Source organism: Tamandua tetradactyla, chromosome 4 (assembly GCF_023851605.1).
Source record: "Tamandua tetradactyla isolate mTamTet1 chromosome 4, mTamTet1.pri, whole genome shotgun sequence".
Taxonomy (NCBI): Eukaryota; Metazoa; Chordata; class Mammalia; order Pilosa; family Myrmecophagidae; genus Tamandua; species Tamandua tetradactyla.
In genome coordinates, this window is record NC_135330.1 from 200,032,897 (window position 1) to 200,046,072 (window position 13,176).

The following is a 13,176-nucleotide window of genomic DNA, read 5'->3' on the forward strand; positions in this document are numbered from 1 at the left end:
TTGCATATTTCTCTGACTGGCTCCTCATAACAGGCCTACAAGGTAATCGTTTTAACCCCTGGGAGAAAATGTACTCTCTTGGACATCAAGGAAGTTTCCAGAGAGGAACACTACTCAGAGGCAACTGATTGCCTCTCTCCTGTTCTCCCTAGGCAGGGTCTGCTTGGTACCCGTGGAGCACCAAGCTTGTCCATGTTTTATAAAACAAAAAGTTTATGTTTTGTAATTCCAGCCATTAACGGAATGAAGCACAGGAAAAAACTGAGCCTCTCACATCTGACAAGATGCTACCTTGCAGCATGCACAGAACCCCTCTGTCTGCCTTCTGAGGTTCCAGGACCAGAGGATGCAGCATGGGCTGTTGTGCCTGTGATTGGGCCACCCCGCTTTGAATACAAATCTTTCTTCTTGACTAAATAAACCAGGATCTTGAAATCAAATCATACCTTTCATGCATACACTCTTGTCACCAGTTTATAGTATATCTGAATCCTGTGTGTCTATTTTCTAATGAGAAACCACATTCAAATACAGGGAAAATAATTTCTCCAAGGACATAATGCCGGTAAACAGTCGACCTGGGTAGAAACTTATTTCTGCATTCTCTACCCTCATCCATTATGGATGGTGAGTGGCTAATTTGTCTAACCTCTCCTATTGCCTTTTCTAGTCATTTATTTTCTTTCAATGAATTATATAAATTAATTATATTTAAAATTTAGCATCACAGAGTCTCAGGTCAGAGGCTACCAATTTAAATTATAAACTACATAGCATTGGATAATTATAGAATATCAGAAATCCTTTGCTGACACCTGTCTTATTTGAAATAGAATGCTTTTGTGTCCTGACTTTTTTCTCAGTATCCATGATGATTCTTTTATTAGAGCAGGAATGAATAGACTTGAAAAAAAATGTTTTCTCTGTCCATTTCCTTTGAAAAATAAACTTGCATTTAGAGGTGAGTGCTTTATTCACATCCTAAGTGTATAGACACTGCGGACAGGAAAATGTTCTGAAATAGATATTCCTAAGATCGCTGATGTTTTTACTTATCTAATTTCCTGCATGCTAAATATATCAAAGAATTTTATACTTATTAAAAAACTATTTTATCATCTAAGATTTATTTCTTCTTTAACCCCCCTTTCCACATGATATTTTCTTGTATTCATTCAGCTATTTATTGATTTAGCTGTATATTCTGAGTTCATGCTTCATAACAGGTACCCTGATAATCATGTTGGATACAGAGATGAATCCCATGTTTTAACTTCATTTACTGGATGTCATAGTCTAAAAGAGAAAGAGACTTGTTAAAAGAAGGAAAGAAAACCCTATAAGACAATGAGATATGTGCTACAATGTCCAGAACATCTGAGCAATGGAGAGAACTTTTCTTTACTCGATTGGGTGGAGGGAGAGAGTGGCAGAAGTTACAGGAAGAGGATATACCACATATGAAGATCTTGAAGTAGTGTGCCTCATTAAAGGAACTACAAATAGGATTTTATAGGACAGAATAAGTATGTTTAAGTGGCAACAGTTAAGGTTGGAGATGTAGACAGGTATCTGTACATCATGATAAGAAGTTTGAATGTTATCTTTTAGAGTATGGATAGACATTTAAGAAATTTTTTTTTTTTTATTAATTAAAAAAAGAATTAACAAAACAATTAGAAATCATTTCAATGTACATGTACAATCAGTAATTCTTAATAACATCACATAGTTGCATATTCATCATTTCTTAGTACATTTGCATCGATTTAGAAAAAGAAATAAAAAGACAACAGAATAAGAATTAAAACAATAATAGAAAGAAAAAAAAACAAAAAAACAAAAACAAAAAACCTATACCTCACATGCAGCTTCATTCAGTGTTTTAACATAATTGCATTACAATTGGGTAGTATTGTGCTGTCCATTTCTGAGTTTTTATATCCAGTCCCGTTGTACAGTCTGTATCCCTTCATCTCCAATTATCCCTTCTCTTTTTTTTTTTTTAATTAACAGAAAAAAAGAAATTAACCCAACATTTAGAGATCATACCATTCTACACATGCAATCATTAATTCTTAACATCATCACATAGCTGCATGATCATCATTTCTTAGTACATTTGCATTAGTTTAGAAGAACTAGCAACATAACCGAAAAAGATATAGAATGTTAATATAGAGAAAAAATAAAAGTAATAATAGTAAAATCAAAACAAAACAACACAAAACAAAACAAAAACCTATAGCTCAGATGCAGCTTCATTCAGTGTTTTAACATGATTACTTTACAATTGGGTATTATTGTGCTGTCCATTTTTGAGTTTTTGTATCTAGTCCTGTTGCACAGTCTGTATCCCTTCAGCTTCAATTACCCATTGTCTTACCCTGTTTCTAACTCCTGCTGAACTCTGTTACCAATGACATATTTCAAGTTTATTCTCGAATGTCCGTTCACATCAGTGGGACCATACAGTATTTGTCCTTTAGTTTTTGGCTGGATTCACTCAGCATAATATTCTCTAGGTCCATCCATGTTATTACATGGTTCATAAGTTTATCTTGTCTTAAAGCTGCATAATATTCCATCGTATGTATATACCACAGTTTGTTTAGCCACTCTTCTGTTGATGGAGATTTTGGCTGTTTCCATCTCTTTGCAATTGTAAATAATGCTGCTATAAACATTGGTGTGCAAATGTCCGTTTGTGTCTTTGCTCTTAAGTCCTTTGAGTAGATACCTAGCAATGGTATTGCTGGGTCGTATGGCAATTCTATATTCAGCTTTTTGAGGAACCGCCAAACTGCCTTCCACAGTGGTTGCACCCTTTGACATTCCCACCAACAGTGGATAAGTGTGCCTCTTTCTCCGCATCCTCTCCAGCACTTGTCATTTTCTGTTTTGTTGATAATGGCCATTCTGGTGGGTGTGAGATGATATCTCATTGTGGTTTTGATTTGCATTTCTCTAATGGCCAGGGACATTGAGCATCTCTTCATGTGCCTCTTGGCCATCCGTATTTCCTCTTCTGAGAGGTGTCTGTTCAAGTCTTTTTCCCATTTTGTAATTGGGTTGGCTGTCTTTTTGTTGTTGAGATGAACAATCTCTTTATAAATTCTGGATACTAGACCTTTATCTGATATATCATTTCCAAATATTGTCTCCCATTGTGAAGGCTGTCTTTCTACTTTCTTGATGAAGTTCTTTGATGCACAAAAGTGTTTAATTTTGAGGAGTTCCCATTTATTTATTTCCTTCTTCAGTGCTCTTGCTTTAGGTTTAAGGTCCATAAAACCGCCTCCAGTTGTAAGATCCATAAGATATCTCCCTACATTTTCCTCTAACTGTTTTATGGTCTTAGACCTAATGTTTAGATCTTTGATCCATTTTGAGTTAACTTTTGTATAGGGTGTGAGAGATGGGTCTTCTTTCATTCTTTTGCATATGGATATCCAGTTCTCTAGGCACCATTTATTGAAGAGACTGTTCTGTCCCAGGTGAGTTGGCTTGACTGCCTTATCAAAGATCAAATGTCCATAGATGAGAGGGTCTATATCTGAGCACTCTATTCGATTCCATTGGTCGATATATCTATCTTTATGCCAATACCATGCTGTTTTGACCACTGTGGCTTCATAATATGCCTTAAAGTCAGGCAGCGCGAGACCTCCAGCTTCGTTTTTTTTCCTCAAGATGTTTTTAGCAATTCGGGGCACCCTGCCCTTCCAGATAAATTTGCTTATTGGTTTTTCTATTTCTGAAAAATAAGTTGTTGGGATTTTGATTGGTATTGCATTGAATCTGTAAATCAATTTAGGTAGGATTGACATCTTAACTATATTTAGTCTTCCAATCCATGAACACGGTATGCCCTTCCATCTATTTAGGTCTTCTGTGATTTCTTTTAGCAGTTTTTTGTAGTTTTCTTTATATAGGTTTTTTGTCTCTTTAGTTAAATTTATTCCTAGGTATTTTATTCTTTTAGTTGCAATTGTGAATGGGATTCGTTTCTTGATTTCCCCCTCAGCTTGTTCCTTACTAGTGTATAGAAATGCTACAGATTTTTGAATGTTGATCTTGTAACCTGCTACTTTGCTGTACTCATTTATTAGCTCTAGTAGTTTTGTTGTGGATTTTTCCGGGTTTTCGACGTACAGTATCATATCGTCTGCAAACAGTGATAGTTTTACTTCTTCCTTTCCAATTTTGATGCCTTGTATTTCTTTTTCTTGTCTAATTGCTCTGGCTAGAACCTCCAACACAATGTTGAATAATAGTGGTGATAGTGGGCATCCTTGTCTTGTTCCTGATCTTAGGGGGAAAGTTTTCAATTTTTCCCCATTGAGGATGATATTAGCTGTGGGTTTTTCATATATTCCCTCTATCATTTTAAGGAAGTTCCCTTGTATTCCTATCTTTTGAAGTGTTTTCAACAGGAAAGGATGTTGAATCTTGTCGAATGCCTTCTCTGCATCAATTGAGATGATCATGTGATTTTTCTGCTTTGATTTGTTGATATGGTGTATTACATTAATTGATTTTCTTATGTTGAACCATCCTTGCATACCTGGGATGAATCCTACTTGGTCATGATGTATAATTCTTTTAATGTGTTGTTGGATACGATTTGCTAGAATTTTATTGAGGATTTTTGCATCTGTATTCATTAGAGAGATTGGTCTGTAGTTTTCTTTTTTTGTAATATCTTTGCCTGGTTTTGGTATGAGGGTGATGTTGGCTTCATAGAATGAATTAGGTAGTTTTCCCTCCACTTCGATTTTTTTGAAGAGTTTGAAGAGAATTGGTACTAATTCTTTCTGGAACGTTTGGTAGAATTCACATGTGAAGCCATCTGGTCCTGGACTTTTCTTTTTAGGAAGCTTTTGAATGACTAATTCAATTTCTTTATTTGTGATTGGTTTGTTGAGGTCATCTATGTCTTCTTGAGTCAAAGTTGGTTGTTCATGTCTTTCCAGGAACCCGTCCATTTCCTCTAAATTGTTGTATTTATTAGCGTAAAGTTGTTCATAGTATCCTGTTATTACCTCCTTTATTTCTGTGAGGTCAGTAGTTATGTCTCCTCTTCCATTTCTGATCTTATTTATTTGCATCCTCTCTCTTCTTCTTTTTGTCAATCTTGCTAAGGGCCCATCAATCTTATTGATTTTCTCATAGAACCAACTTCTGGCCTTATTGATTTTCTCTATTGTTTTCATGTTTTCAATTTCATTTATTTGTGCTCTAATCTTTGTTATTTCTTTCCTTTTGCTTGCTTTGGGGTTAGCTTGCTGTTCTTTCTCCAGTTCTTCCAAATGGATAGTTAATTCCTGAATTTTTGCCTTTTCTTCTTTTCTGATATAGGCATTTAGAGCAATAAATTTCCCTCTTAGCACTGCCTTTGCTGCGTCCCATAAGTTTTGATATGTTGTGTTTTCATTTTCATTCGCCTCGAGGTATTTGCTAATTTCTCTTGCAATTTCTTCTTTGACCCAGTCGTTGTTTAGGAGTGTGTTGTTGAGCCTCCACGTATTTGTGAATTTTCTGGCACTCTGCCTATTATTGATTTCCAACATCATTCCTTTATGGTCCGAGAAAGTGTTGTGTAAGATTTCAATCTTTTTAAATTTGTTAAGACTTGCTTTGTGACCCAGCATATGGTCTATCTTTGAGAATGATCCATGAGCACTTGAGAAAAAGGTGTATCCTGCTGTTGTGGGATGTAATGTCCTATAAATGTCTATTAAGTCTAGTTCATTTATAGTAATATTCAGATTCTCTATTTCTTTGTTGATCCTCTGTCTAGATGTTCTTTCCCTTGATGAGAGTGGTGAGTTGAAGTCTCCAACTATTATGGTATATGAGTCTATTTCCCTTTTCAGTGTTTGCAGTATATTCCTCACGTATTTTGGGGCATTCTGATTCGGTGCGTAAATATTTATGATTGTTATGTCTTCTTGTTTAATTGTTCCTTTTATTAGTATATAGTGTCCTTCTTTGTCTCTTTTAACTGTTTTACATTTGAAGTCTAATTTGTTGGATATTAGTATAGCCACTCCTGCTCTTTTCTGGTTGTTATTTGCATTAAATATCTTTTCCCAACCTTTCACTTTCAACCTGTGTTTATCTTTGGGTCTAAGATGTGTTTCCTGTAGACAGCATATAGAAGGATCCTGTTTTGTAATCCATTCTGCCAATCTATGTCTTTTGATTGGGGAATTCAGTCCATTGACATTTAGTGTTATTACTGTTTGGATAATATTTTCCTCTAACATTTTGCCTTTTGTATTATATATATCACATCTGATTTTCCTTCTTTCTACACTCTTTTCCATATCTCTCTCTTCTGTCTTTTTGTATCTGACTCTAGTGCTCCCTTTAGTATTTCTTGCAGAGCTGGTCTCTTGGTCACAAATTCTTTCAGTGACTTTTTGTCTGAGAATGTTTTAATTTCTCCCTCATTTTTGAAGGATAATTTTGCTGGATATAGGAGTCTTGGTTGGCAGTTTTTCTCTTTTAGTATTTTAAATATATCATCCCACTGTCTTCTAGCTTCCATGGTTTCTGCTGAGAAATCTACACAAAGTCTTATTGGGTTTCCCTTGTATGTAATGGATTGTTTTTCTCTTGCTGCTTTCAAGATCTTCTCTTTCTCTTTGACCTCTGACATTCTAACTAGTAAGTGTCTTGGAGAACGCCTATTTGGGTCTAATCTCTTTGGGGTGCGCTGCACTTCTTGGATCTGTAATTTTAGGTCTTTCATAAGAGTTGGGAAATTTTCAGTGAAAATTTCTTCCATTAGTTTTTCTCCTCCTTTTCCCTTCTCTTCTCCTTCTGGGACACCCACAACACGTATATTTGTGCGGTTCATATTGTCCTTGAGTTCCCTGATACCCTGTTCAAATTTTTCCATTCTTTTCCCGATAGTTTCTGTTTCTTTTTGGGATTCAGATGTTCCATCCTCCAAATCACTAATTCTATCTTCTGTCTCTTTAAATCTATCATTGTAGCTATCCATTATTTTTTCTATGTTTGCTACTTTATCCTTCACTTCCATAAGTTTTGCGATTTGTTTTTTCAGTTTTTCTATTTCTTCTTTATGTTCAGCCCATGTCCTCTTCATGTCCTCCCTCAATTTATTGATTTCATTTTTGAAGAGGTTTTCCATTTCTGTTCGTATATTCAGGATTAGTTGTCTCAGCTCTTGTGTCTCATTTGAGCTATTGGTTTGTTCCTTTGACTGGGCCATATTCTCAATCTTTTGAGCGTGGACAGTTATCTTCTGCTGCTGGCGTCTGGGCATTTATTCAGATTTTTCTTGGTGTTGGACCCAGCAAGGTTGTAATATTTTTCTGTGAAATCTCTGGGTTCTGTTTTTCTTATCCTGCCCAGTAGGTGGCGCTCGTGGCACACGTTTGTCTGCGGGTCCCACCAGTAAAAGGTGCTGTGGGACCTTAAACTTTGGAAAACTCTCGCCGTCCGGGGGGTTCGCCAGCCGAAACGGCTTGAGCCGGCCCGGGGTCCGAACGCAGGGAGGGCTGCTGGTCGCCGCAGCCAGGGAAAGAGCCCGTCCGAACTTCCCAGTCGGCCCTGGGCAACAAGCGTGGCGGGAGGGCGCCAGCGGCAGCGGCCCGCCCGAGAGAGTGCACGTTCCCCGGGAGTCACGGGTTTGGAAGGGGCCTCCCCCACCCGTCACCGTTCTCCGCGGCCTGGGGGTTTCCGATCCAATTCTCTCAGTTGGTCCGGGGGCTGCGCGTGGTGTGGGCGCCAGCCGTCTTTGTTTCAGGGGACCGCCTCTCCAATTCTCCCAGCCGGCCCGGGAAGGGGGAAGGGAGTAACTCCGGCCGCTTGCCACCCCGCCCGGTAAGGCCCGCGCGCCTCGGCAATCTCACCCGAGCTGCTTCTCTCAGCCAGCCAGCCGTTCCAGGATGGGGTACGCTGCCTTTTTTATCTCTGTTGTGGCTTTGGGCGCTTTCTGTATCGTTTCTACTCCCCTAGTAGGTGTCCTGGAGAAGAAACTAAGATCCGCGCGTCTTACTAAGCCGCCATCTTCCAGGAAGTCTCGACATTTAAGAAATTTAAGCGTAGATACCATTGATGGCAAAGTAAAAATGATATTGGAAGGATGGAAGAATTAAGGGAGTCAGAAAATTAGTGGCTATATTAATCCAGAAGAGATATAATTAAAGACTTAAACTAAGGCAGCATTAGTGGAAAGGAGTAAGCATAAAAATATATTAAAGCAGTGCAATTGTTCTAGTTTGCTAACTGCCGGAATGCATTATACCAGAACTAGAATGGCTTTCAAAAAGGGGGAATTTGATAAGTTACTAGTTTACAGTTCTAAGGCCAAGAAAATGTCCCAATTAAAGTAAGTCTAAAAATGTCCAAATTAAGGCACCAACAGGAGGAGGTTACCTTCACTGAAGAAAGGCCGATGACATTCAGGATTTCTCTCTCAACTGGAAAGGCATGTGGTGAACATGGCAACGTCTGCTAGCTTCCTTTCTAGGCCTCTTTCTTCATGAAGCTCCCCCATAGGTATTCTCCTTCATCTCTAAAGCTTGCTGACTGGTGGACTCTGTAGTTCTCATATCTCTGCTACTCTGGTCATTCTCTAGCTTTCTCCAAAATGCTTCCTCTTTTAAAGGATTCCAGTAAAGTAGTCAAGACCCACCTGGAATGGGTGGAATCATCTCTCTCTCTATTCAAAAGTTAATACCCACAGTTGGGTAAGTCACATCTCCGTGGAGATAACTTAATCAAGTTTCCAACCTGTAGTGCTGAATAGGGATTAGAAGAAACAGCTGCCTTTGCAAAATGAGATTAGGATTAAAACATGGCTTTTCTAGGATACATAAATCCTTTCTAACCAGCACAACAACAGACTTGGTGGTCAGTTCAGTATGGGATGATTTTAAAGCCACATATCCATGAATTAAAAAGTGAACTAGAACTTCTCCTATAGCCACATAGGTGACTCAGTGTTCCTTGGCCAGAAACAAAGTAGAAAATCTAACCTGGAGCTTTCAGGCTAAGCCAGGATCCTCCTATGGGCTGACAGGGTTGTAGTGGAACCTCTCTGATATCAGAAGAAATAAAGCAAACTCAGCATGGTGAAAACCCAGGTCAGGGCTGTAGGACTTCAGCTGATCAAGACCAGAAATGGCAACCAAAGATTGACTTAAGTACATGAGAATGAATGTCACTCTGCATGAGAATTAATGACGGAAGGGGGGAGATTTAGATCTCCAAGGACTGCGAAGATTGGAGTTGTGAAGTACAGAACATAAAATAGCAAACTGTTGAATGAATAAAATGAGACCTTCAAGAATTAACTGGAAGATTTGGGAAAAGTTGGAATTAAAAATTTTGTTATGGAAAATCAGCAGATTGATGAGTCAATACTAGACAGAGTTGAAGAGAAAACTAGTGCATTGGAACGTATATCAAAATGACTTTATCCACAATACAGAGAGGTAAATAGATGAAAATGCTGTTAAGAATAAATGAGAAAGAATGAGAAAGTGTAACATATAGATCATTAGAGTTGAAGAAGAAAAGAATACATAGTTTAGGAGATGAAATATTTTTAAAGATAATTATGAATTTCCAGAACTGATTAAGAACACGAATACAAATATTCAAAAATTGCAGTGAGCCTCAAGGAGGATCAATAAAAAGAAAGTTATGCTAAAGGCATTGTAGTTAGCCTGAAGAACACCACAGTTAAAGAGAGAAAAGCAACCAGAGAGAAGGGATTGATAGACAGCAGTGGAAGCTGATTGAAGTCATATAATGCCTGAAATTATTGAGGAAAAAAAAATCTCTGTATATATTCAGCAAAAATGTCTTTCAGAAATTATGGGGGGAAATGTTGGAGTTAGGAATCTGAATTCCAGTCCTCTATGAGATCAATGAAAAAAATGGGCATAAACTGTCAAGATAAACTTTTTGTGAAACTGTGGAAATTAATCAAAGACTTGTGACCACACAGGAGATGCTTATTCAGAACAAACAAAAGACTGATTTTCTATAAAGACAACAAAGTTTGTGGATTTTAACTTACCCCAGTTACATCTCCTGCTCCCCTTCCCAAAGGAAGTGGAAACAGAAACTGTGAAAATAACAGCCCATATTCAAAATTCCAAATTGGGAAGAGAAGAACAGATTTTATGTGCAACAATTGTAGTTAATTGTTTGTTCTAACATGTTTTGTGGTTCCCTCAAAGAGGGGCTTGGAATGTTTGTCTTTATTTCTTCTAAGTAGCTACAGGACTAGTACTGAATAAAGCTGCTCTCTAGGAGGTATTTGTGGAATATTATGGAACATGTTACTGTTTTAAGGTGCAGCTTCCTGAGGTCATAGATAACAGTTAGGGCAGCCAGTAGCTTAACTGAAAAGTTTGGGAATGAAGACTGGGTACAAGATGGATCTAAGGGCTTTGAAAGGCTCTGGCTTGTTTCTGGGAATCTTGAAGGGTACACACATGTTCAAGGCTGTGTATGTGCTCTGGAAAGACCCTGAGCTCTCACCTCTTGTTCACCCGAGGCTCATGGAAGCAGGAATGAAAACCAAAGGCAGGGGTTAAAAAACTGTCTCCACTGAATGTTGAAGGTGTGCCCCAGCAAACACTAAGAGCACCTCGGAAAAGCGGAAAAGCAAGAAAGAGTTTGATTCCATTCCTATTGGCTCATCGTCACAACGATAGAGTTAAAAGAACAGGTACTTTAGAGGACCCACATAACAAAGAATACAGACTTCATAGAATTAATTAAGGAAAGTTGCTAAAGAAACTAGAAACAGCAACATCAGTAAATCCTGGGGAATGAAGAGAATATGATTTCCAGAGTTGCTGAATTATTACTTAAGATAAACAGTGTTCAGCAAAAAATACAAGTCATGCAAAGAAACAAAGAATAGTCTATACACAGGGGGAAATAAAAAGAAATCAGTAGAAACTTAAAGAAGCTCTGATATTGGATTTTCTAGACAAAGACTTCAAATCAACTGTTTCAAGGGTTTCAAAATGGTTAAAGGAAAGTATGTCTAAAGAATTAAGGGAAAGTGTGTAAACAATGTTTCACCGGATTGAGAATATCAATAGATAGAGGAATTATAAGAAGTAACCACGTAGCAGGACATCCAGGTTCTGATTGGGACCCTTTGTGTCACACATGACAAGAATGGGAATTCAAAATGGGGGATGTTGAGAAGAGCAAGAAGATTTTTGTTCAAAAGTGTGCCCAGTGCTATGGAAAATGAAGGCAAGTACAAGACTGAGCCAAATGTGCATAGTGTGTTTGAGCAGACCAGTCATTCCCTGGGATTCTCTTACATAGAGGCCAACAAGAGCACAGCCATCACGTGGGGAGAGGAGAAACTGAAAGAGTATTTGGAGAATCCTACAAGGACATCCCTGAAACAAAAATGACCATTGCTGCATTAAGAAAGCATAAAGGACGACTTGAGAACTTATATCAAAAAAGCCGCTTTGAGTTAGAGTGGGCCTTATTTATTGCAAATGTCTTCTAACTTCTTTTACCGTATTTAAATTGATCTGACCACAATTCAGGCATGAATGGTTGATAGAGTATTTTTCTTGAACAGTACTGAATTAAATGAGATTGCCTTGTAGCTTCATTTTATAATCAATGTTTTTGAATTGTGATAGTAATTGTGGTTCATCAAGTGTCATTATTTTCCCCTTTTAAAGATATGATTGGACTTGATGCTATATTGGATTAGTAATGTTCAACTTTTCACACAGATGGTGAATAACAACTCACAACCTACAGGGAGATTGGTTTTACATATAGCTTTTGATTTATGTAATTGATTGTATGAATATATTTAAATATTAAGTAATTTCCTTCACTATCTCATACAACAGAGCAAGTCTTACCTATATTTCAGTTGCTTTTAATCAACCTGTGTGAATTTGGACTGAAGATAGCTATGACCACCCTATCTTTTTGGCCTTAACTCTGTCAACCTAATTAAAATTCCCTGTATCCGGAGTGTTGCCTTTTAAATAGTAAAAGTCATTTTGGTGTGCTTTATTTATAATATCAAATAAAGAATGTTTAACTTTTAAAAAAAAAAAAAGAAAAAACCAAATAGAAGTTTTTGAAGTTGAAAAATAACTGAAATTTTAAAATTTTAAAAAGGCAACAGAAGAAATACTCTTTCTGATGTAACTTGAAGATATGTCAATTGATATTATCTGATGTGAGGAACACATGATAGATAAACTGTTGAAAGAAATAGACAAAGAGAGCATCTTAAGAAGCAAGAAAAAAGGCAACTCATCATAAACAAGGGGTCCTCAATAAGAATAAGAAACCATGGGGTCCATAAGGCAGTAGGATGACATATTCAATGTGCTGTAAGAAAAAGAACTGTCAATCAAGGATTCTGTATTCTGCAAAACTATCCTTTAAAAATGAAGGAGAAGTAAGTCTTGCCAAGATGAAGGCACGGGGGAGTCTGTCACTAGTAAATCTGCCTTTCCAGAAATGCCAAAGAGAGTCCTTCAGGCTGAAAGGAAAGGACAGTGGGCAAAAACTCAGACCAATACAAGAAATGGGGAACATGGAGGAAGTTAGTTGCATAGGTAAATATGAAAGACATGAATGTATCTTTGTAACTCCTTTTTCCAATCTGATTTAAAAGGTCATTGCAAAAAGAATCATAAATCTAGGTTAAGAAGATACTCCCATCTCTTACTTGTATATCCCATGCAAAGAGAACTCAAAAGAGCACTGGAGTGGATATGTTAGGGTAAACAAAATAGACTTGACAAAAATACTAAAGACAAATAATACATTATAATGATAAAAGAACAATCTGTTACTGAGATGCAACAATTATTACCACACATCTATATATTTATATATGAAAATGCACACACGCATATTAACAGAGCCCCAGAATATATGAAGCAGAAACTGACAGAATTGATGGGAGGCATAGAAAATTCAACTTGCAATAATGGACAGATAACTATACAAAAACACAGCATGGAAGTAGAAGACTTGAGCAACACTCTGTACTAAATGGACCTAATAAACATCAACAGAACATCCTACCACACAGTGGCAGAATACACACTCAAGTGCACATGGAACATTCTTCAGGAAAGACCATTTGTTAGGTCACAAACCAAGTCTCAACAA

At 37.4% G+C, this 13,176-nt stretch overlaps 1 protein-coding gene across 12 annotated transcripts in view; it reads left to right on the top strand.

Moving 5' to 3' along the window:
• The window catches only part of NBEA (neurobeachin), a 752,331-nt gene that overhangs the window by 432,620 nt on the left and 306,535 nt on the right, over positions 1–13,176 (top strand). The window lies entirely within an intron of this gene.